At 41.4% G+C, this 22441-nt stretch overlaps 1 protein-coding gene across 3 annotated transcripts in view; it reads right to left on the bottom strand.

The window, feature by feature from the left end:
- Positions 1 to 21956, bottom strand: part of SLC16A9 (solute carrier family 16 member 9) — a 65138-nt gene extending 43182 nt beyond the window's left edge. Inside the window, exon 1 of one of the 3 annotated variants that reach the window (XM_059055072.2) lies at positions 21575 to 21956. The gene's annotated coding sequence lies outside the window, so the exon portion shown is untranslated. The remainder of the gene's footprint in view (positions 1 to 21574) is intronic. The other 2 variants (XM_059055073.2, XM_059055071.2) reach the window with 2 other exon arrangements.
- Between the last annotated feature and the right edge of the window lie 485 nt (positions 21957 to 22441).

The raw sequence follows: 22441 nt of genomic DNA, 5'->3' as shown, positions 1-22441 counted from the left end.
ATTTGGCTTTGAAGGCCACCAGGGTTTAATTTTGGCAGCCCCACAGGACTAGCAGAAATAAAGACTTCACCCTTAAAGGGTGAACACAGAATCTCACAGGCACTGGGATCCAGGGAAAAAGCAGTAATTTGATAAGAGCCTGGGCCAGGCACCCAACATACGAGCACCTCAATATACAAGGCAAATGTTAACAGACATAAAAGGAGAAATCAACCATGACACAATACTAGGGGATTTTAATACCCCACTTACACCAATGGACAGATCATCCAGACAGAAAATCAGTAAGAAAACACAAGCCTTAAATTACACTTTAGACCAAATGGACTTAATTCATATATAGAGAGAGCATTCCATCTGAAAGCATTAGAATATACATTCTTTTCAAGTGCACATGGAACATTCTCCAAGATAAATCACATGTTAGGCCACAAAACAATTCTTGGTAAATTTACAAAAACTGAAATCATATAAAGCATCTTTTCCAACCACAACACTTTGAGGCTAGAAATCAACTACAAGAAAAAAACTGCAAAAAGCATAAACATATGTTGGCTAAACAACATGGTACTAAACAGCTAATGGATCACTGAAGAAATCAAAGAGGAAGTTTAAAAATACCTAGAGACAAATGAAAACAAAAATGTGATGATCCAAAACCCATGACACAGCAAAAGCAGTTTTAAGATGGAAGTTTATAGCAATACAAGCTTACCTCAGGAAACAAGAACAATTACAAATAAACAACCTAAACTTATACCTAAAGAAATTGAAGAAAGAAGAACAAACAAAACCCAAAGTTAGTGGAAGGAAAGAAATCATAAAGATCAGAGCAGAGACAAATGAAATAGACACTTAAAAAACAATAGAAAAGATCATAAAATGATACTAAAATCTGGTTCTTTGAAAAAATAAACAACAAAAACAAATATATATATAATGATGGTAATTCCCTGGTGATCCAGTGGTTAGCATTCCACCCTTCTACTGAAGGGGGCATGGGATTGATCCCTGGATGGGGAACTAAGATCCCGCATGCCACGTGGCATGGCCAAGAAAAAATAAAATAAAAAATAAGTAAACAAAACTGATAAACCTTTGGGCATACTCATCAAGAAAAAGAGGGTGAGTGCTCAAATCAATGAAATTAGAAACAAAAAAGAGAAGTTACAACCAACACCACAGAAATACAAAATATCCTAAGAGACTAGTATGAACAACTCTATGCCAATAAAATGGACAACCTAGAAGAAATGACAAATTCTTAGAAAGGTACAATCTCCCAACACTGGACCAGGAAGAAACAGAAAATATGAACAGACCAATGACCAGTAATGAAACTGAAGCAGTAATTTAGTGCTCACTTCAGCAGCACATATATTAAAATTGAAGCAGTAATTTAAAAATTCCCTGCAAACCAAAGTCCAGGACCAAATAGCTTCATAGGTGAATTCTACCAAACATTTAAAGAAGAGTTAACACCTATCCTTCTAAAACTCTTCCAAAAAACTACAGAGGAAGGAACACTTCAGAACTCATTCTATGAGGCCAGCATCACCCTGATACCAAAACCAGACAAAAATATCACAAAAACAGAAAATTACAGGCCACTATCACTGATGAACATAGATGCAAAAATCCTCAACAAAATACTTGCAAACCCAATCCAACAATACATTAAAAGGATCATACACCATGATTAAGTGGGATCTATCCCAGGGATGCAAAGATTTTTCAATATCTGCAAATCAATTAAAGTGGTACACCACATTAAAAAATACAAGAATAAAAACAATATGATCATCTCAGTATATGCAGAAAAAGCTTTTCATAAAATTCAACATCCATTTTATGATAAAAACTCTCCATAAAGCGAGTACAGAGGAAACATACCTCAACATAATAAAGGCCATACATGACAAACCCACAGCTAAAATCATACTTAATGGTGAAAAGCTGAAAGCATTTCCTCTAAGATCAGAAACAAGACAAGGATGCCCACTCTTACCACTTTTATTCAGCATAGTTTTGGATGTCCTAGCCACAGCAATCAGAGAAGAAAAAGAAATAAAAAGAATCCAAATTGGAAAGGAAGAAGTAAAAACTGTCACTACTTGCAGATGGCATGATACTATATACAGAAGATCGTAAAGAAGCCACTAGAAAACTACTAGAGCTCATCGATGAATTCGGTAAAGTTGCAAGATACAAAACTAATATACAGAAAACTGTTGCATTTCCATACACTAACAGAGAAATATCAGAAAGAGAAATTAAGGAAACAATCCCACTTAACACTGCATCAAAAAGAATAAAATACCTAGGAATAAATCTACCTAAGGTGGTAAAAGACCTGTGCTCTGAAAACTATAAGATGCTGATGAAAGAAATTGAAGACAACACAAATAAATGGAAAGATATACCATGCTCTTGGATTGGTAGAATTAGTATTGTTAAAATAACCACACTACCCAAAGCAATCTATAGATTCAATGCATTCCCTATCAAAATACCAATGGCATTTTTCACAGAACTAGAACAAATAATTTTAAAATTTGTATGAAAATACAAAAGACCCCAAAGAGCTAAAAACAATCTTGAGAAAGAAGAACAGAGCTGGAGGAATCAAACCCCCTGACTTCAGACTATACTACAAAGCTACAGTAATCCAAACAGTATGGTACTGACACAAAAATAGACAATAGATCAAAGGAACAGGATAGAAAGCCCCAAAATAAACCCACATACTTATTGTCAATTACTCTAAAACAAAGGAAGCAAAAATATACAATGGAAAAAAGATGGTTTCTTCAATAAGCAGTGCTAGGAAAACTGGACAGCTACATGGAAAAGAATAAAATTAGGACATTCTCTAACACCATATACAAAAATAAACTCAAAATGGATTAAAGGCCTAAAGCTAAGACTGGATACTATAAAACTCCTAGAGGAAAACAAAGGCAGAACACTCTTTGACATACATTGCAGCAATATTTTTTGGATCCATTTCCTAAAGTCAAGGAAATAAAAGCAAAACTAAACAAATGGAACCTAATTAAATTTAAAAGCTTTTGCACAGCAAGGGCTCTCTGGTGGCACAGTGGTTGAGAATCTGCCTGCCAATGCAGGGGACACGGGTTCGAGCCCTGGTCTGGGAAGATCCCACATGCCGCAGAGCAACTAGGCCTGTGAGCCACAACTACTGAGCCTGCGCGTCTGCAGCTTGTGCTCCGCAACAAGAGAGGCCGAGACAGTGAGAGGCCCACTCACCGCCATGAAGAGTGACCCCCGCTCGCCACAACTAGAGAAAGCCCACACACAGAAATGAAGACCCAACACAGTCTAAATAAATAAATAAATAAATAAATAAAAATGGGCAGAAGAACTGAATAGACATTTTTCCAAAGAGGAAATACAGATGGCCAACAGGCATATGGAAAGGTGCTCAACATCGCTAATATCAAGGAAATGCAGATCAAAACCACAATGAGATATCATCTTACACCTTTCAGAATGGCTATCATCAAAAAGAACATAAATAACAATGTTGGCGAGGATGTGGAGAAAAGGGAACCGTCATACACTGTTGGTGGAAATGTAAGTTGGTGCGGCCACTGTGGAAAACAATATGGATGTTTCTCAAGGAAATAAAAATAAAACTACCATATGACCCAGCAGTTCCAATCTTGGGTATATATCCCCCCCAAAACAAAAACACTAATGGAAAAGATACATGCACCCCAATGTTCATAGCAGCATTATTTATAATTGCCAAGGTAGGAAAGCTACCTCATTAAGGGTCCATCAACAGATGAATGAATAAAGAAGGTGTGGTATGTGTATACAATGGAATACTATTCAGCCATAAAAAAGAATGAAATTTTGCCATTTGCAGCAACATGAATAGACCTGGAGAGCATTAGGCTAAATGAAATAAGTCAGTCAGAAAAAGATAAATACCGTATGATATCACTTATTTGTGGACTCTAAAAAATATAACTAGTGAATACAACAAAAAAGAAGCACACTCACAGATACAGAGAACAAACTAGTGGTTACCAGTGGCAAGGTGGGAGCAATACAGGGGTAGGGGAGTGGGAGATACAAACTACTGGGTATAAGATAGGCTCAAGAATGTATTGCAGAACAGCAGTAATACAGCCAATATTTTGTAATAACTGTAAATGGAAAGTAACCTTTAAAAATTGTATAAAAAATTAAAAATTAAAAAAAAATAAAATCCCTAATGAAGTAAAAAAAAGTTGATCTTTTTTAAAAAATTAAATATATTCCACATATTATAAAATATCATCACTCAACAAAGTTCTATTATCATTAGTATAAAGGATAGCATGTCTCTTAAAGCTAGAATTTGTTTTGTTAAAGGGAAAGAAAAGTTAGGTAAATTCCAAGAAAGGACTGCTGAAAGTCTACTTTTCACTCATGATAAACTTTTAAGCTCCGATGTCTAGTACTGCATTCAGTTCGGTTCAACTGATGTCAAGTCTTTGTTATTTCCTTAACTCTACACTGGCTGAAAATTTCTTCTCCCAGATATAGGATGTCAGAATTGCGTATCTGACATTTATGAACATTTAATGTTGACACAGAAGCTTCCTGTCCCTGAAATGTATGCAAATGTTCTGTATTATTTTTTGCCAAACACAGAGTGATTTACAACTGTTTGATCTTATTTTCAGTTAATAGCTGACTCTTGCCTTTGTTCCCCCATAATTATTTTTCTCTAATAACTTCTTTTTGAATGTTACCTTTAAATATCTCATTAAAGAGTCCCAGATATATTTTCTACTTGAATTACAGAAGTAGGTAAAAACAGCAAATTTGGGGCTTCCCTGGTGGCGCAGTGGTTGAGAGCCCGCCTGTCAATGCAGGGGACACGGGTTCGGGACACGCCCCGGTCCGGGAAGATCCCACATGCCACGGAGCGGCTGGGCCCGTGAGCCATGGCCGCTGAGCCTGCGCGTCCGGAGCCTGTGCTACGCGCAATGGGAGAGGCCGCGACAGTGAGAGGTCCGCGTACCGCAAAAAAAAAAAAAAAAAAAAAAAAAAAGGTAAGCAAATAATTCTTTGTGAATTCTATTAAAATATAAACAAACATACACTAATACATACTAAAGCTCAGAGTTGAACATAAATTAATTAAATTTCATTTACTGGGAGACAGTATAAGCAAGGTAGTTAAGAGGTATATCATATATCACTTATATGTGGAATCTAAAAAAATGAAGTGATACAAATGAACTTATATACAAAACAGAAATAGACCTAGAGATATAGAAAACAAACTTATGGTTACCAAAGGGGAAAGGAGGGGGAGGGGTAAGTTAGGAGTTTGGTAATAACATATACACACCACTATATATAAAATCGGTAAACAATGAGGACCTACTGTATAGCACAGGGAGCTATTCTCAATATCTTGTAATAACCTATAAGGGAAAAGAATCTGAAGAAGAATATATATATAACTGAATCACTTCGTTGTACACCAGAAACTAACACAACATTGTAAACCAACTATACTTCAATTTAAAAAAAGACTTATTACCAAAAAAAAATGTGTAAGTAATGATGCCTGTTCCTAGTTCTTGAGTCCTCTTTTTAACACAGCTATTATTCCACTTCTACTTTCACTTTCCTATTTCTTAAGCACTTCCATTTTACCATGTGTCTGAGGGATGAGAAGTGCAGCATCTGCAGTTATCAGTAACAAAAGTGTCAACACTGTTATGACTGATTTTTGATAATTTATGAGTACTATAAAGCTTTAAAATAATATATAAACTCCCTCTGGGTCAAAAACGTAAACTTTCAAGTGAATCTATTTGTTGATTCATATATTAGTGAACAAAGTCACATTAGCACATTAGTCCTTCAAAAGTTAGAGTCACTGGATCAATTTTGTCACTTTCCAATGACATTTCATTATCAGTGCAGTTTATGACTTCTCCTCTAAAGTAAAACAGTTTTAGTTATATATCAATATTATTTTTTTATTATTTTATTTATTTATTTATTTTTGGCTGTGTCAGGTCTCAGTTGCTACACTAGGGATCTTTCTTGCGGCACGTGGGCTCTTTTTTGCAGCACACGGGCTTCTCTATAGTTGTGGTGTGCAGGATCCAGAGTGCATGGGCTCAGCAGTTGTGGCACACCGACTTAGTTGCCCGGCAGCATGTGGGATCTTAGTTCCCCGACCAGGGATTGAACCTGTGTCCCCTGCATTGGAAGGTGGATTCTCTACCTCTGGACCACCAGGAAAGTCCCCAGTATTATTTTTTAAAGGAAAAGAAAGAGAACCCACCCTACTGTCCTTCTAAATTAACTATTAAAACTCTTTGTAAAATCATATTGTCATCCTTATTTTATATATACACATGCACATATATATTTCTATATCTACAATTCTACAAGCATTTTCTACAATATTAAATAGCTATAAGAGAGAATGAACTCCAAATAATAATTTTAGTACAACTGTAAATTCCACTGTGGTGATCTAATCAGATTGTCTCAGAAGAAAGGACTAAGCCACTTCAGACTCCTGGCATATTAAACAGTGTAGGGGAAAAGAAGCCTAAATGAGGCTATAAAAATCAAGATATCTGTTTAATTTAATTTAAAAATTAATGCTATCAGGGACTTCTGTGATGGTCCAGTGGTTAAGACTCCATGCTTCCACTGCAGGGGCACAAGTTTGATTCCGGGTCAGAGAATTAAGATACCACATGCTATGAGGCGTGGCCAAAAAAAAAAAAAAAATTAATGCTATCAGCCAAAAAAGTGGAAACAACCCAAGTATCCAACAACTGATAAATGGATAAATAAAATGTGGTATATCTACACAATGGAATAGCTTTTTCCTTTATTATAAACTATATTTACCTTTTGGTCTCCAAGTTGACTGAGGTGGTAGGTAGTTTTATTTTTTGTATTTTTTAATTTTTTAAAATTTATTTTATTGAAGTAAAGTTGATTTACAATGTTGTGTTAGCTTCTGGTATACAGCAAAGTGATTCAGTTATATATAGATATATAGATAGATAGATATTTTTTTTATACTCTTTTCCATTATGGTTTATTATAGGATATTGAACATAATTCCCTGTGCTATAAAATAGGACCTTGTCGTTTATCCAGTCTATATGTAATAGTTAGCATCTGCTAACCCCAAACTCCCACTCCATCCCTCCCCCACCCCATCTCCCCCTTGGCAACCACAAGTCTGTTCTCTATGTCTGTGAGTCTGTTTCTGTACATAATGGAATACTGTTCAGCAATAAAAAGGAATGAAGTACTGACACATGCTACAACATAGATGAACCTTAAAAACACTATGCTAAGTGAAGGCAGCCAATCACAGAAGACTACATATTGTATGGTTCCCATTTATACGAAACTTCCAGAATAGGCAAGTCTACAGAAACAGAAAGTAGAATAGCAGTTGCCTAGGGCTAGGAGGGTTGGGAGAAAATGAGAAGTGAATGCTGAGGGTTGTGAGGTTTCTTTTGGGGATGATGAAAATGTTTTAGAATTGATGATGGCGATGGCTGCACAGGTCTGTGAATATACTAAAAATCATCAAATTGTACACTTTAAATAGATGAATTATAAGGTTTGTGAATTATATTTTAATAAAGCTGTCATTTAAAAATTAATGCAAACCCCAACTGAATACATTTGTCAAAATTCATCATATTGTACACATAACTATTGGATTTTATTGTATGTAAATTACACCTCAATGAAGCTGATTTTATAAAGAAAAATAATTAATGTTATAAACACACACACAGTTCCAGTGACCGTATATATGGCCTGCTTTGGAGATAAAATCAACAATATCTGTTTGAGGCCTTTCATAAATGTAAGACCCCTTGCACAGGCCAATGGTGCTCCTCTCCATGTCCACACACCTCCCAACACACACACACAGATTTTTTTTTCTTTTTGGCCTGACAGTTTCTTTAATGACTCCTCCAGCTCATGATTCTTTCATGTAACTTAACTAATGCAGACACAGTCACCTCCCAAGTCAGAGCATCAAGTTAGCTCATGATCACACCCAGATTTTTAACCCAGAAACAGGTTTACATAAGGGCAATAAAATCAGATTATGTTTTGCTTATTCTGTTGTATTGTAGCTCCTCAAAGAAAGCAGTAACAGAGCTTCTGTTTAAGTGCAGAAACAACTACACATCATAAAAGAATCTAAGAAATAAAAATAAAACATAAATTCCAGGTTTCTGAAGAAAACGTCAGGGATCTTTGGCTGCCTTGTGTACATATAGAAGAACGTATAGAAAATGATATGGAGGACTTCCCTGGTGGCGCAGTGGTTAAGAATCTGCCTGCCAATGCAGGAGACATGGGTTCGAGCCCTTGTCCGGGAAGATCCCTCATGCGGCACAGCAACTGAGCCCATGCACCGCAACTACTGAGTGTGCGCTCTAGAGCCCACATGCCACAACTACTGAAGCCTGTGCACCTAGAGCCCATGCTCTGCAACAAGAGAAGCCACCACAATGAGAAGGCCGCGCACCGCAATGAAGAGTAGCCCCCGCTCACCACAACTAGAGAAAGCCTGCGTGCAGCAATGCAGAAAGAAGGAAAGAAAGAAGGAAAGAAAATGATATGGAGCAAGTTAACAATAGTTTCAGTTGCTTGATAGTTCACCATAAAGACAGGGTAAAGAGGAAGAGAAGTTTTTCTAGTATCTGGTTCCACAGAGGTAGGAACTGAGTAATGGTTAAGATCATGAGCTTTGTTATTACATGTATATCTGGGTTCTGATCCAGTCTACACTACTTACCATGTGTTTTTGAGCCAATTACTTAATGTTTCTGTGCCTCAGGCTTCCCATCTGTAAAATGGGATAACAGTTTAAAGTGCAAAGCTCACTTATATGTGGAATCTTTAAAAAGGGTACAAATGAATTTATTTACGAAACAGAAATAGAGTCACAGATGTAGAAAACAAACTTATAATTCCCAAGGGGTAAGGGAGGGGGGAGGGATAAATTGGGAGATTGGGATTGACATATACACACTACTATATATAAAATAGATAACTAATAAGGACCTACTGTATAGCACAGGGAACTCTACTCAATACTCTACAATGACCTATATGGGAAAAGAATCTAAAAAAGAGTGAACATATGTATATGTGTAACTGATTCACTTTGCTATACAGCAGAAACTAACACAACACTATAAATTAACTATACGCCAATACAATTTTTTTTTAATTAAGAAAATAAAGTGCAAAGCTCAGTGCCTAGCACATAGCACTTTATTAAACATTACCTCTGATTTTGTAACTATAAGGGATTTCTAGGGACCTGGTAGCCATTTTCTAAGAAGTAGCTCCTAGTTACTTACACCAGAGCTCGACAGCAACTGAATCATTTATCAATCTAGGGCTTCTAAGACATTTTGATCTTCAGTTATTCCTAATACTTAGAACATTTAAACCGAGATCTGGATATTGGCAGACTGTAATTTGAAATGATTCAAAACTGGTGTTTACTACTAGGATTTTGGTTTCAAGTTTAGGAATCCCAGAATTTGCATTTTTAAAAAGTCACCCTATGGGGAATTCCCTGGCAATCCAGTGGTTAGGACTCGGCGCTTTCACTGCTGTAGCCCCAAGTTCAATCCCTGCTCAGGGAACTAAGATCCCATAGGTCGAGCAGCATGGTCAAAAAAAAAAAAAAAAAAAAAAAATCACCCTATGATTCTGACCCAGATCACCCATAGATACACTCCAAAAACTGTCGCCCAACCACAGTGGGCACTAGAATCAACTAGGAAGCTTTTAAACATCCCTGATGCCAGGTCCTACCACCAGCCTGCTCCGGGGTGGAGCCTAACCCTTCCTGCCAGTCTAATGTGCAGCTGGGGTGAGAATCACTGCCCTATCGGATAGAGCACCTTCTGACCAACTGTCCCATATTCATCCCAGTGGGGGAAGGACACAGGTGAGGGAGGGAAGAAGATAAAAAGCAGCTGGCAGCAGGGAGTAAATGGACCAAGTGGGAACTCTCTGCCTGGGGCCCATCCACTCCAACGCAGCACCCAGCACTTGGCTGTCCTTTTAGCTCTACCCTGTCACCTATACTGTCAAGGACAAAGCTTACGTACCCGCCACCCTCTCTACCGATCGTCACTTCTAGGTTTCAAATAAAAGCAAAAGCCAAAATTCTTATAGGAGTGATGACCATGGTGAAAGTTATTTTCCTGCTTTTCTATAAAATGTGAAAAATGCAGGAGGGGATCAATGCAGGAGATCATGATACAAAAATTAGAAGATGATTACATCCATTTATCTGTTTTTCTTAATGAAAACAGGAGAAAGTGGTATAAGACAGTATATCAAACAAGTAAAAAAAACAAAAATAAAATACCTCCACCATGTTAACACACCTAAGTGAACTGAAAGGTTACAGGAAGGTAAGCATCTCTCTCCAAAGAATCAAAAGTTTACAAAACAAAAGAGCAGAATAATTGGACTGTCTCAGGACAGCATGACTTTTATTTTTCTAAGCACCCTGGAGTGCAGAGGCAAAAAAAAAGAATGGACAGTTGCCTGCTCCCTCTTCACTTGTGACATTTGGTTCTGTCCTCAGTGGTGGTGGCAATGCTATTAACTCCACCCTTTGATGTGGCAAGTCCTCAAAATCTGTTAGCTGGTTTCTGGCAAGAGAATGAGCAGTTTCACCTTTGCAGCTCCAAAGATCGCAAACATAAACACCATTGCCAGCCAGGAGAGAAAGAAGTCTTTTCCAGTCTCTTCCCCTCGTCCCCAAAATGGCCAAGCCTGGGTGCACTGCTTCTAGAGCATCACGCAACCTCCCATAATGCCATCCGGCTGCTGCACAGCGGCCGAAGAAAAGACCCAGGAAGCGCAGCTTCAAGAATCTGCAGGGGGCTTCCGTGGTGGCGCAGTGGTTGAGAGTCCGCCTGCCGATGCAGGGGACACGGGTTCGTGCCCCGGTCCGGGAGGATCCCACGTGCCGCGGAGCGGCTGGGCCCTTGAGCCATAGCCGCTGAGCCGGCGCGTCCGGAGCCTGTGCTCCGCAACGGGAGAGGCCACAGCAGTGAGAGGCCCGTGTACCGCAAAAACAAACAAACAAACAAAAAAGAATCTGCAGGCAGCCTGTGCCGAGACAGTCACCCGGCCAGCCTCTATAGTCCCCAGCCGAGCAGCCATGAGGGCGGGAGGGGAAACTCTGAGAAGATTCTGACGATGATGATACTGTTAATGGTGATGATGATAATTATAAGATACCTAAGATCTTGTTTTCTAAACTAGTTCTCAAGGAAAAATGGTGACGCTATGGGCATCACAAAAGCAAACACGGGACCCCATTTTAAGGTTGCATATATAAATTGCATCTCCACAGAAGCATGTTTCTAATCATCAAACATAGACTTTGCAGGGGATTTCAAACCTGGCTGCACCGTGGAATCACCTTGAGGGCTTAAAAGTGACCAATGTCTGAGCCTTCTCTTGACCCATGAAAACAGGATCTCTGGGGTTGAGGCCAGGTTGCTAAAGGGCTCCAGGTGATCTCCATGTCAAGTTCCTGACCGAAAGGAGTGGACCACTGCACTAGCTTACATAATTGCTCCTCTTGGTGGACAAGCCTAAAATGAAAGACCTGACTGCTTTTAGTTATTTAAATTGATAGTTTTTTTTTAACCCACATCAAACATGGCTATGGAAAAAGATTTCAAATATCCTGGAATCCCAATGGTATCATAATACTATCCTTTCTTAGGAATTCTCTAAACAGTGGAACTAAGAAAATTTCCAAGAATTAATTGTACTCTTACTTAGCCATATCAAGGAATAACTTTTAATTACCATTTTCTATTAACACTTTCTATGTATCAGACACAGTGCCAGGATTTTCAAATGTTATCTTTTTAATGTACATAAGATATATTAGGAAGATATTAATAACCCTCCTTCTACCTCCAGTATAACCACAGGATTTTTGCTAGACTCTACTTAAGGCTCTCTCCATTTAACCCTAGCATTTATTACCTAATGCAGGTTCATAAATGGTCCGTAGGTTTGCATTCTTCTACTTTGGGAATTTGATTGGAAACCTTTTTTTAATGGATACTTTTTAACATAACTGAACATGCTAACATCTTTCAAGGGCTTATACTGGACAAACTAATATCTAAATAATAATAATGATAACTTCCACTTCAAGCACCTTTGAGAATAATACACAGAATATTATGGTCTTCAGATCTGCTTTGGCCCTAAGTCCCAAAAGACTTTACCAAAGACATTTCTATTTATTCATAAAAGTCTTTTAATGTTCTTATAGCAGACACACACACACACACATACACAAACCACTAAACACTACTAGTTAAATCAGTATATACACTGAGAGCCAGCATTCATCACTCCTTCTTCTATGTTCCCACTACATGTGGCTTGTGCCTCTCTTTTCTCTTTTTCTTTTTTCTTTCTTTTTTTTCCTGGCCTGCGTTATTATTAGCCATTACTTGTCTTTCTCTTCACTATACTGAAAATTCCTCAGGGTCAGGCCATACCTTATATTCTTTATGTTCTTTCCACATTCCTGCATGTAGTAGGCACTGAATAAATGTTTGCTGAATTTAACAGAAAAGGGTATTAAGCTATAGTTTGGGAAGCAGTGCATAGTAGAGGGCTAGAGGAGTGTTGTCCAAACTCTGTAATGCATCGTGGGTCGTCAAATCAATTGTGAATTGTGAGCAGCACTAACTAAAACTGAAATTCAGACTCAAATGAAATCAATGAAAGTAGAAAATACAAGAGCACCTCCTGCATCATAGTAAGGGTTAAGTGCTACTTTTGAGACTTGGCTTCAGTGTTTATACGCGTGCCTGTGTATGCAGGCAGGGATGGGCTGTAAAACACATCACAGTCAAAAACACTGAAAGCCCCTCGTCTAGAACATGGACCCTGGAGTCATTTTTCCTGAGTTCTGAGTTGAGGTTAGACCACAATTAATAGCAGACTATTAGTCATGTGATTTTCAGCAAGTTAAAAACCTTCTCAGTTTCTTCATCTATAAAATGAGAATAGAATAGGAAGAACTCCTTCCTCTTAGGATTTTTATGAGGAATATAGGAAATAAACTCTATGAAGCACTAGGTGTGGTACTTGACACAGAGTAAATGTTTATAGGTATTGTTACTGTTGTGGCATCTTTTAAAGGTTTGCTTAGAAAAACTTGAAAGAGTACCCCCTGCTCCAATTTTTCACTTCCCAATCGTTCTTCAACTCAGTATTTTCTGGCTTGCACGCATCCAGACAAGAAAAACGTCCTTACTGTGGTTTTTATTTAATTTCTAAGTGCCAAAGACAACCAAAGATGATTATTCCTGCCCTCTTGGAGCTTCTAGCCTGCCATAAATGAATAATGTGATTCAAAAATTATAAATAAAAATGAAAAAATGATTTTACAAATCCATGTTTTGTCCATATGATATTAGGTATTTAGATCTTTCAATACACAGCTAGCTACCTAATTCTTTCCATTTTCCTATAAAGATTTGCAACGATTCAGCCCTAACCACCCCTCCAGGATGTCCCAAAACCTGTGCTTCCCAAGCCACTGTCACAATTCAGCCCTTAAGCTGGGCTCCTTCCCTCCTGTGTGCCTTTGACCCTCCAGTCCGACCAGCTGCTGGAGGGCTGTAATCCTTTCTCCAGCTAGCCTACTGGCAAACTCCTGCTCCTCCTTCAAGACTTAGCCTAAATGTCTTCCCCTACTTGATGCCATCCAGGCCCTTGGCCAACAGTTAGTCATTCCTCCTCGAAGGTCTCACAATACTTTGGGCAATCTTTGCTCTTACTACTTTTATCACAACATGTTATTATTTGTTAAGGTATGTAGCCCACAAGCCCTAGCACTAAGTCCCTAGCACTGAGAACTGTGCTTGTCATACAGTGAAAGCTCAACAAATCTTTATAGAATGAATAAATGAATGAATGTGTAGAGAACCTACTGACCTAAATCTCCTGTATATCAAAATGATTCATGAAACAGCTTTCATTCAACAAAAAGAATTGGGTACAGTTGGAAGGCATTTGTGTATTTAGAAGAAAATGAACTGAATGCATTTAGAAGGTATTGTGGAGTGAAGGTGATGTGGTCTCTGCTTCCTTGGAGCTTAGAGCCTGCTCCCACAGTTGAATCTGAAAGGCTAGCTAAATACACGGATAAACATAAAGTTGATTTTTTTAATTCAAAGTTTTTACCAATACAACACAAACCTACTAGAGAATGGACTTGAGGATATGGGGAGGGGGAAGGGTAAGCTGTGACGAAGTGAGAGGGTGGCATGGACATATATACACAGCCAAACGTAGGGTGGATAGCTAGTGGGAAGCAGCTGCATAGCACAGTGAGGTCAGCTCAGTGCTTTGTGACCACCTAGAGGGGTGGGATAGGGAGGGTGGGAGGGAGACGCAGGAGGGAAGAGACATGGGGACATATGTATATGTATAACTGATTCACTTTGTTGTAAAGCAGAAACTAACACACTATTGTAAAGCAAGTATACTCCAATAAAGATGTTAAAAAAAAAAGTTTTTACCAATGTAATATCAGGTGGTATGTCTTCAATGATCAGATAATCACCCGATTCTTTCAGGTTTGGGGTTTTTTTTATTAATTTTTATTGGACTGCAGTTGCTTCACAATGTTGTGTTAGTTTCTGCTGTACAGCAAAGTGAGTCAGCTATATACATACATCCCCTCTTTTTTAGATTTCCTTCCCATTTAGGTCACCACAGAGCACTGAGTAGAGTTCCCCGTGCTCTACAGAAGGTCCTCATTAGTTATGTATTTTACACACAGTAGTGCACGTATGTCAATCCCAATCTCCCAGTTCACCCCACCCCCCTTCCTTCCTCGGTATCCGTAAGTTTGTTCTCTACCTCTGTGTCTCTGTTTCTGCTTTGTAAATAAGTTCATCTGTACCATTTTTCTAGGTTCCACATGTAAGCAATATTATACGATACTTGTTTTTCTCTCTCTGACTTACTTCACTCTGTATGACAGTCTCTAGGTTCAGATTAAATGTTAAACATCCAGAGTTGGTTGACACACTCTTGGAAGTGCGAGGGGGGGTTGACTCATCACTGGAGCCAGGACAAGGACAAACCGTGGCTCAGAACTGTCACTGAGGGCCTTCTGCTGGTCCCCTCTCAGTCAGCTGGGTCACAATAAGCTATGTGGTTTCTCACAACATGCCATGCTTCTTCTTTTTTTTTTTTTTTTTGCGGTACTTGGGCCTCTCACTGTCGTGGCCTCTCCCGTTGCGGAGCACAGACTCCGGACGCGCAGGCTCAGCGGCCACGGCTCACGGGCCCAGCTGCTCCGCGGCACGTGGGATCTTCCCGGACCGGGGCATGAACCCGCGTCCCCTGCATCGGCAGGCGGACTCTCAACCACTGCGCCACCAGGGAAGCCCCCGTGCTTCTTTTATTTACGCAATGCTTCCTTCCCATTGTCAATGTCTGCTCTGAACTTTTCAGGTATTGTCAGGCCCACTTGTTTGTAAAACAGCTCCTTGGCATAAAGTGAAGAACACATCACACCCAAGAAACTCAGCTTTAAAACTATGATATTAAAGAATTTAACTGCGTAGTTCTCCTAGGAACCAGAGTTATTAAAAAGAATTTGGGATTGCAATCACATGCAAGTCCCCTAGTTTTGTTCTCATTTTATTTTTTTGGATCCATATAAATATGCTTAAAAAAAAAAGACCCTAGGGGATATATTGTATATGTAATAAGTGATTCACTTTGTTATATACCTAAAACTAACACAACATTGTAAATCAACTAGACTCCAATAAAAATTTTTTAGAAAGGGAATTCCCTGGCAGTCCAGTAATTGGGACTCTGAGCTTTCACTCTTGAGGGCCCAGGTTTGATCCCTGGTTGGAGACCTAGGATCCTGCAGGCTACGTGGCTTGGCCAAAAAAAAAAGAGGGAATGGAAAAAAAAAAAAAAAAAAAACCTAAACTACACTTCCGTATTAACACATCTCACAGGGCTTCCCTGGTGGCGCAGTGGTTGAGAGTCCGCCTGCCGATGCAGGGGATACGGGTTCGTGCCCCTATCCGGGAAGATCCCACATGCCGCAGAGCAGCTGGGCCCGTGAGCCATGGCCGCTGAGCCTGTGCGTCTGGAGCCTGTGCTCTCCGCAACGGGAAAGACCACAACAGTGAGAGGCCCGCATACCACCAAAAAAAAAAAAAAAAAAAAAATCTCACAAAAGTCAAACCCTTAACTTATTCAATTCAAGGCCATCCCCAGGTAGCTCTCTTTTAAGTAGAGAGACAGACTACATGGTGAAATCTTGCCAGGGTAAAGATAATGAAGATTGCTTTGTCTAAACACCATAAGACAAGCCTATAAATACACCTTGTCCAAGTGGAAACCAGGATTGATTTTCCAGCTGATGATTATCTCACATTGGGGTGAGAAGGAAGAGCAGGAAGGAAAATATTTAGAGAACAGCTCTGAGTCCTAGAATTAAACCGCACTAATTGTCCCTGAAAGGGATAATTAACACAAGCAATTAACTGCTGGGGCCTCTAAATTATGTCAACAGCATGGCTATCGAAAAAGGGCATTCTATGACCTTAAAGGCCTTGTAAATCTATCATAGTCCAGCATTTGCCAAAGAGCTCTTCCAAAGCTATCATACTTTAGATATGGTATGTACTGGAATATGTTTCAGCAAAGGAGAAACAGGTTAGAGATCTGATGGACTGAGGGTAGGATCATGGAACTCTGAAACCAGAAGGAAGCCTGGAAATCACCTAGCAAATTGACAGCATACGGGCCAAATCTGATCTCTAGATCTCTAGAGGTATTTCGTTTGGCCTACCCAATATTTTATTTTATTTTATTCTATTCTATTTATTTTATTTTTTATTTTTAGCCATTTTGAATGAATTGCCAATGTTTGCACATCAAAATCTGAATTCCCGGATTCTCTTCAAAACTCAGAAGATCTGGCAACACTGGGCCCTGTTCTTATGTAACAATTGGCTGGAACTGAGTAGCTCTGGCCCTCGTTGAATGGGCATGTTCTCTCCCGTTCCTTCCACTCCCTCTCGTCTCCCTGACACAGGATGTAGGTCGACTTGTGTTGAGAGTCTCACCTGTGCTCTCCCTACCTCCCATGCCAGCCTGCTTTGCTCCTCTATGATGCCTGTCTGCCCTGGGTGAACCTTGTGAACATGCTATCCTCGATCTTAAGAACTCCTCAATTTCCTCCTCTGTACAAGGAGCCTGAGGTTTAGAGATGTCTTATTAGGGGAGATATCAGTCTCAAGAGCCCTTACTGACCCATCCAGTGAATGGCCACCTATTTCCAATCCTGCTCTCAGGCTCAGAAGAGAAAATAGTGGAATTTGTAAATCATTCAGAGTCTGAGAAAAGATGAAAAGATCTAGAGATTTAACAGGGTCATTATAGGCAAAATGAGGGCCAGACACTCAGATGCAAGTTGGTACCATCATTTCCCTTTATCCCACACTCATATCATGCTATGCTGCCAGGCTCTTGTTTCAGCTTATCTTGATTCCACACAACCCACATCCCACAAAGCTCGGTCCAAGCAGTAGTGGTGAAGTTCTGGTGAAGAAATCTCTGATGATGCTATCTACACTGGTGTGTCCTTTTCTTTAGTATGTGTTTTGCATAACTTGCACATGATTATATAGACTCCAATCTGTTGTCTGAATATACACTTCAGCATGTCGTGTACAAACGAGTAGATTTGCTATATCACTTTCAGAGTAAAAAAAAAAAATCAAGACACATGGTATTATATACGGGATGCTGAAACACAAAAAATTCTGGTGCAGTTGGGGGGATCTGCTGGGAATAGTGAAAAGAATACATGAGATTGACACTCTTCCAGGGAATCTGGCTGGTCTTTGTATTTAAGGCTGCTACATTCACTAATGTTTTTCTCATCTCATATGCCATCTCTTCTCAAAGAGCTTAAGAGTTCCTTCTGAGTGGGTCATAAAAGTACAAGATCATGTAATAGTTTGAAGATGTGTTAAAACATTGAAATATGTGCCATCACTGAATCTGTAAAATAAAATTAATCAGAATGATGGCTAATGTAATGGATAATGGTGACTATAGTCAACACACTGTATTAAATATTTGAAAGTTGCCAAGAGAGTAATCTTAAAAGTTCTCATCACACACACGAAAAAACTGTAACTATGTGCGGTGATACATGTTAACTAAACTTACTGTGATGATCATTTTGCAATATACACATATTTAGAATCATTGTGTTGTACACCTAAAAGTAATATGTTATATGGCAATTGTATCTCAATTAAAAAATAAACTAAAATAAAATCAGGATGGGAATGAGCATGCAAAGAAAAAACAGAGAACCACTTCTCCTACAGGTAGCAGGCCCAACTGCTAACTACTATTAATAACAGGTATCATATATTATGCCCCTACCCAAAGGATAGGCTCTCAAGATAGATTTCTTGGGTTCAAATCCTGGTCATGCCATTTACTAAGCCGAGTGACCTTATTAAAATTCTCAGATTAAGATAAAAATTATGCCTCCCTAGATAAAATAAGGTATGTGGCTCAGCTGACATACCGTGTTTAATAAAGATGAATAATAATAATTATTATTATCTGTAATTGAAACAGTGAACAGAAAGTGGCTTTACCCTGCATAGTGGCTCAGGAAAGTGCAGGTGTTTTCCTATCCAAAGTTTTAATCAAAGTAAAAGTTGTTATACCATAAGATTACAGAGTCAGAGGGAAAATAATTGTTGGATTTGAATAAAGCACTGAAGGCTATTTGAAAAACATTATTACTCTTTTACATTTATAGGAAGCAAATACTATTAAGATTTTATTCATTTACTTCTTTAGGGAAAGCTCACAAAATTGAACTTCAAGGAATAAACTACAGTTAAGGATGTTAACAATGTTGGTATAAATACAATAATAATGTTCAATCATATTTTAATTTCTTAGCATGGCTTGTCATGTCCTCCATAATCTAGCCCCATCCGACCTCCCAGCCTTATCTATCTTAAATTCCAGGCTCCAGCCACTCCAAACTGCTCTGCTACCTTGGAACACACCAGACTTCCAGCAGCCCTTATTTCCGTCAAGAAAATCCTCTTCCTTCTTCAAGTGCCAGCTCAGATGCTACACCCACCACGCAACTTTTCTCAGTTCTTAACCTTGAATAAACCTCTCCTTTTCTCTGCCATTCAATAGCACACTATTGATGTCACCGCCTTATGATTCCATTTTTACTATCTTGTATTATAGATATTTGTAAACATGCCTATCTTTCCCACCAGACTAAACTCTTCGAAAGAACGGGTCATGTGTTCTTTCTTTGAACTCAGTTTTAAGTCACAGTTCAATCTCATTATCTGCAGGGAATACGCTGAGGTCTGCAAAGAACCTCCCAAAGAAAGGGCCAACTAGCTCAAAATATATGCATTCTTGCAATCTTTAATTAAAATTAAAGTCACTAGGTGATACTTTCTTGTAAAGCTACAGTTAAACCAGCAAGACTTTGTTTCTTTTGTACTTTCCCACTGGTTTTCTATGCCCAACTGCATTGTATGAATTAAGTTCAAGAGATAGCTCACTTCGGAAAAAGACTACAAAACCTAGGGGTTCAAAAGATTGAGGTGAGGGCTTCCCTGGTGGCGCAGTGGTTGAGAGCCCACCTGCCAATGCAGGGGACACGAGCTCGTGCCCCGGTTCGGGAAGATCCCACGTGCCGCGGAGCGGCTGGGCCCGTGAGCCATGGCCGCTGAGCCTGCGCGTCTGGAGCCTGTGCTCCGCAACGGGAGAAGCCACAACAGTGAGAGGCCACAACAGTGAGAGGCCACAACAGTGAGAGGCCTGCTGCGTAACCCCCCCCCAAAAAAAAATTGAGGTGACAAAATAAAGCTTGAAAATCTGACTACATCTAATTGTCATCCTCTAGCACTAGTTTCATGACCAGATCCACCCCCAAAGCACCACAGTCTGCCTTGATACGGATCAGACACCCATCACCACCATCTTTTGAGTCGCAGTCAGAAATCAGAAAAGATTTCCTAGTGTCCTGATCTACCTCTGCATATCTTTTATCCTTTTCTATATTCATCCCACAGACAGGAGGGGTCCTTGTTACCCCTCTTGCCTACTCACAGAAGAGGAGAAACAGAGAAGGATGTTCTTAGGCAGTCAGTGCAGAGTTGTTGCAAAATTGCAGGTTAAGCTATTTTTATTATGTCATTTCCACTTCCCAGGGCCTTAAAAAAATTTTTTTTCTAGCAATGATATGGGTAATCCTGTTATCTGGATCCACAAGGTATTTAAAAGAAGGTATAATCCTGTAATTAATAATTGGTGCTTTCACTTCAGAATCTTCTCTATCTTCCTTAGTCCTCTGCCTGAACCAGCCAGAACAATTTCTCACAGCTGAAGCCAACTCAAATCTAAGAAACTTCGGACATACCAAATTAACAGGATTTGATGAAACAACTGAAAATCCTACTGAGGGGCGGGGGAGGAACCCACCTGCAATCTGAACTAGAATCCAGGTAATTCAAGATTTTAAAAAAAGACACCCAAACTAACTGTGACCCAGGAGATTCATCCAAAAAATATTATATTAAATAACTTACTATGTAAGTAATATGCGTATTTAGTGTAAATCCTACCTAAACCTCCGGGATGGATGGTCTTGGGCTAGATTAGACAAGGCATCCTAAAAACACTGATCTGTTTTTGATGACCAAGGTTTTAAGGGGTTGTTAGGTCCCTCCAAAGCCTCTGGCAGCTGCTGAAGCTAGAGCAGGTTGCCTAGGGAGAGCCACAGATGGAACGTGAAGCACCAAGTCCTCCCAAGTTCCCACTCTGTGTCCAGGTGGCCGAGGCGCCCGTGCCTCCTGCGCTCGCCCGAGCTGCGCGCTGCTTTCCTCCCAGCTCAGGAGCCCCCTGCGGGCGCCCCCAACGCGACCCTCCCGGGGACACCTGCGTGCACCAGCGAGGCCTCGCTGCCCTCTGGGAAACTGGGGCTCACCTGCGTCGCTTCCCCCCCGCCCCCCCCCCACCCCGCTCTGCCACCAGCAGTCCCAGAAGCTGTCTCGGGAGTCCAGGAGCAGATCTCTTCCCTGAGCCCAATCCGAGGGCACCGGCCTCCCTCCAGGACTCCCTTTCTCCCCTCTTCCAACTCCGTGCCAAATGCCGCCCTCGGAACCCCGGGTAAACTGGCCCACCGCGGAGAAAGGGTTGCGAGGGTCATGCGGTGGGCGCAAACGCAGGGAGGACACTCTCAGCCCCCGGCACACACTTCCAACAAGGAACCGGTTCCGAGCTGCTCGGCCGTGGATGGCAGAGTCACCTCCTCCTACGGCTCCGAGACGCAGGAGGTACTTCTCGCCTCCGAGAGGCTAGTCAGACGGGCGGCCGCCGACCGCTGGCACCCTCCCCGCGAGCTCCAGCGCTTTACCTGGGTACCGGCCTCGGCGGGTCTCCGGGGCGCAGCACAGGGAGCAGTGCCTCGGGCGGGTGGTACGGGGAGGACCGCGGCCGCCGCTCTCCCCTGCAGCTCCGGGCCTGCCGGGCGGCTATTTATCCGGGGGCCCGTCCCCGGCCCCTACCGGAGTATTGGGCAATCGGTCCCACTACGCGCTGCCCCGCGAGCCGCCGCCCTCTGCCCCCGCCGAGCCCCGCGGCGGCGGCGGCCACGTGGAGGGAGGGAGCCGGCCCCTCCTGTGGGCTCCACCTTCTCGTCTTCGTCCTCCTCCTCGGGAAGTTAATCCCCCCCACCCCCCGTCCCGTCTCTGTTCTTTGCGGGGCACCCCGGCCAGTCTGAACCGGTTGTGACTGAGTGAGTGGGGAAGGAGGAGGAGGCGGAGGAGATGGAGGTGGAAAGGCGGGCGGTAGGGGGCGCTGCTCCCGCTCTCGCGGCTCCCGGCCGGGCCGGGCCGGCCAGGCGGAGGGAGGGCTCTGCGGGGGCCGCTGCCCCGGCCCGGCTGCGGCCCGGAGCCACCAAGGCCTCGGGAGAGCTGGGCACCGCCGGCCGCGGGCCCTCTCCGTGCGCACACGAGCGCGTCCCCGGGCGCCGCTGCGCTCCGCCGCCCACCGCGTGCCCGCGCCGGCCAGCCCAGGACAGTGTGCATTTGGAGGGAGCCCGGGTCTGAAGATGAGTGCGAGTCTCCCCGGGTCTCCCAGGTTCCTGGACGGCTGGCGCCCTCCTGGCCGGAGCTGTATCCCCAGCTGGCAGTGATCCCAGAGAGACGGGCACCAGAACTTTGTGGAGTCGGTGCTCCTGGGCAGTGAGGAGTGAGGATGCCAAGTGCTGCCCTTTGTGACA

The sequence above is a fragment of the Kogia breviceps genome, chromosome 2 (genome assembly GCF_026419965.1).
Source record: "Kogia breviceps isolate mKogBre1 chromosome 2, mKogBre1 haplotype 1, whole genome shotgun sequence".
Lineage (NCBI taxonomy): Eukaryota > Metazoa > Chordata > Mammalia > Artiodactyla > Physeteridae > Kogia > Kogia breviceps.
The sequence above is the reverse complement of the archived record's forward strand: the minus strand, read 5'-3'. Positions and strand labels throughout refer to the sequence as shown.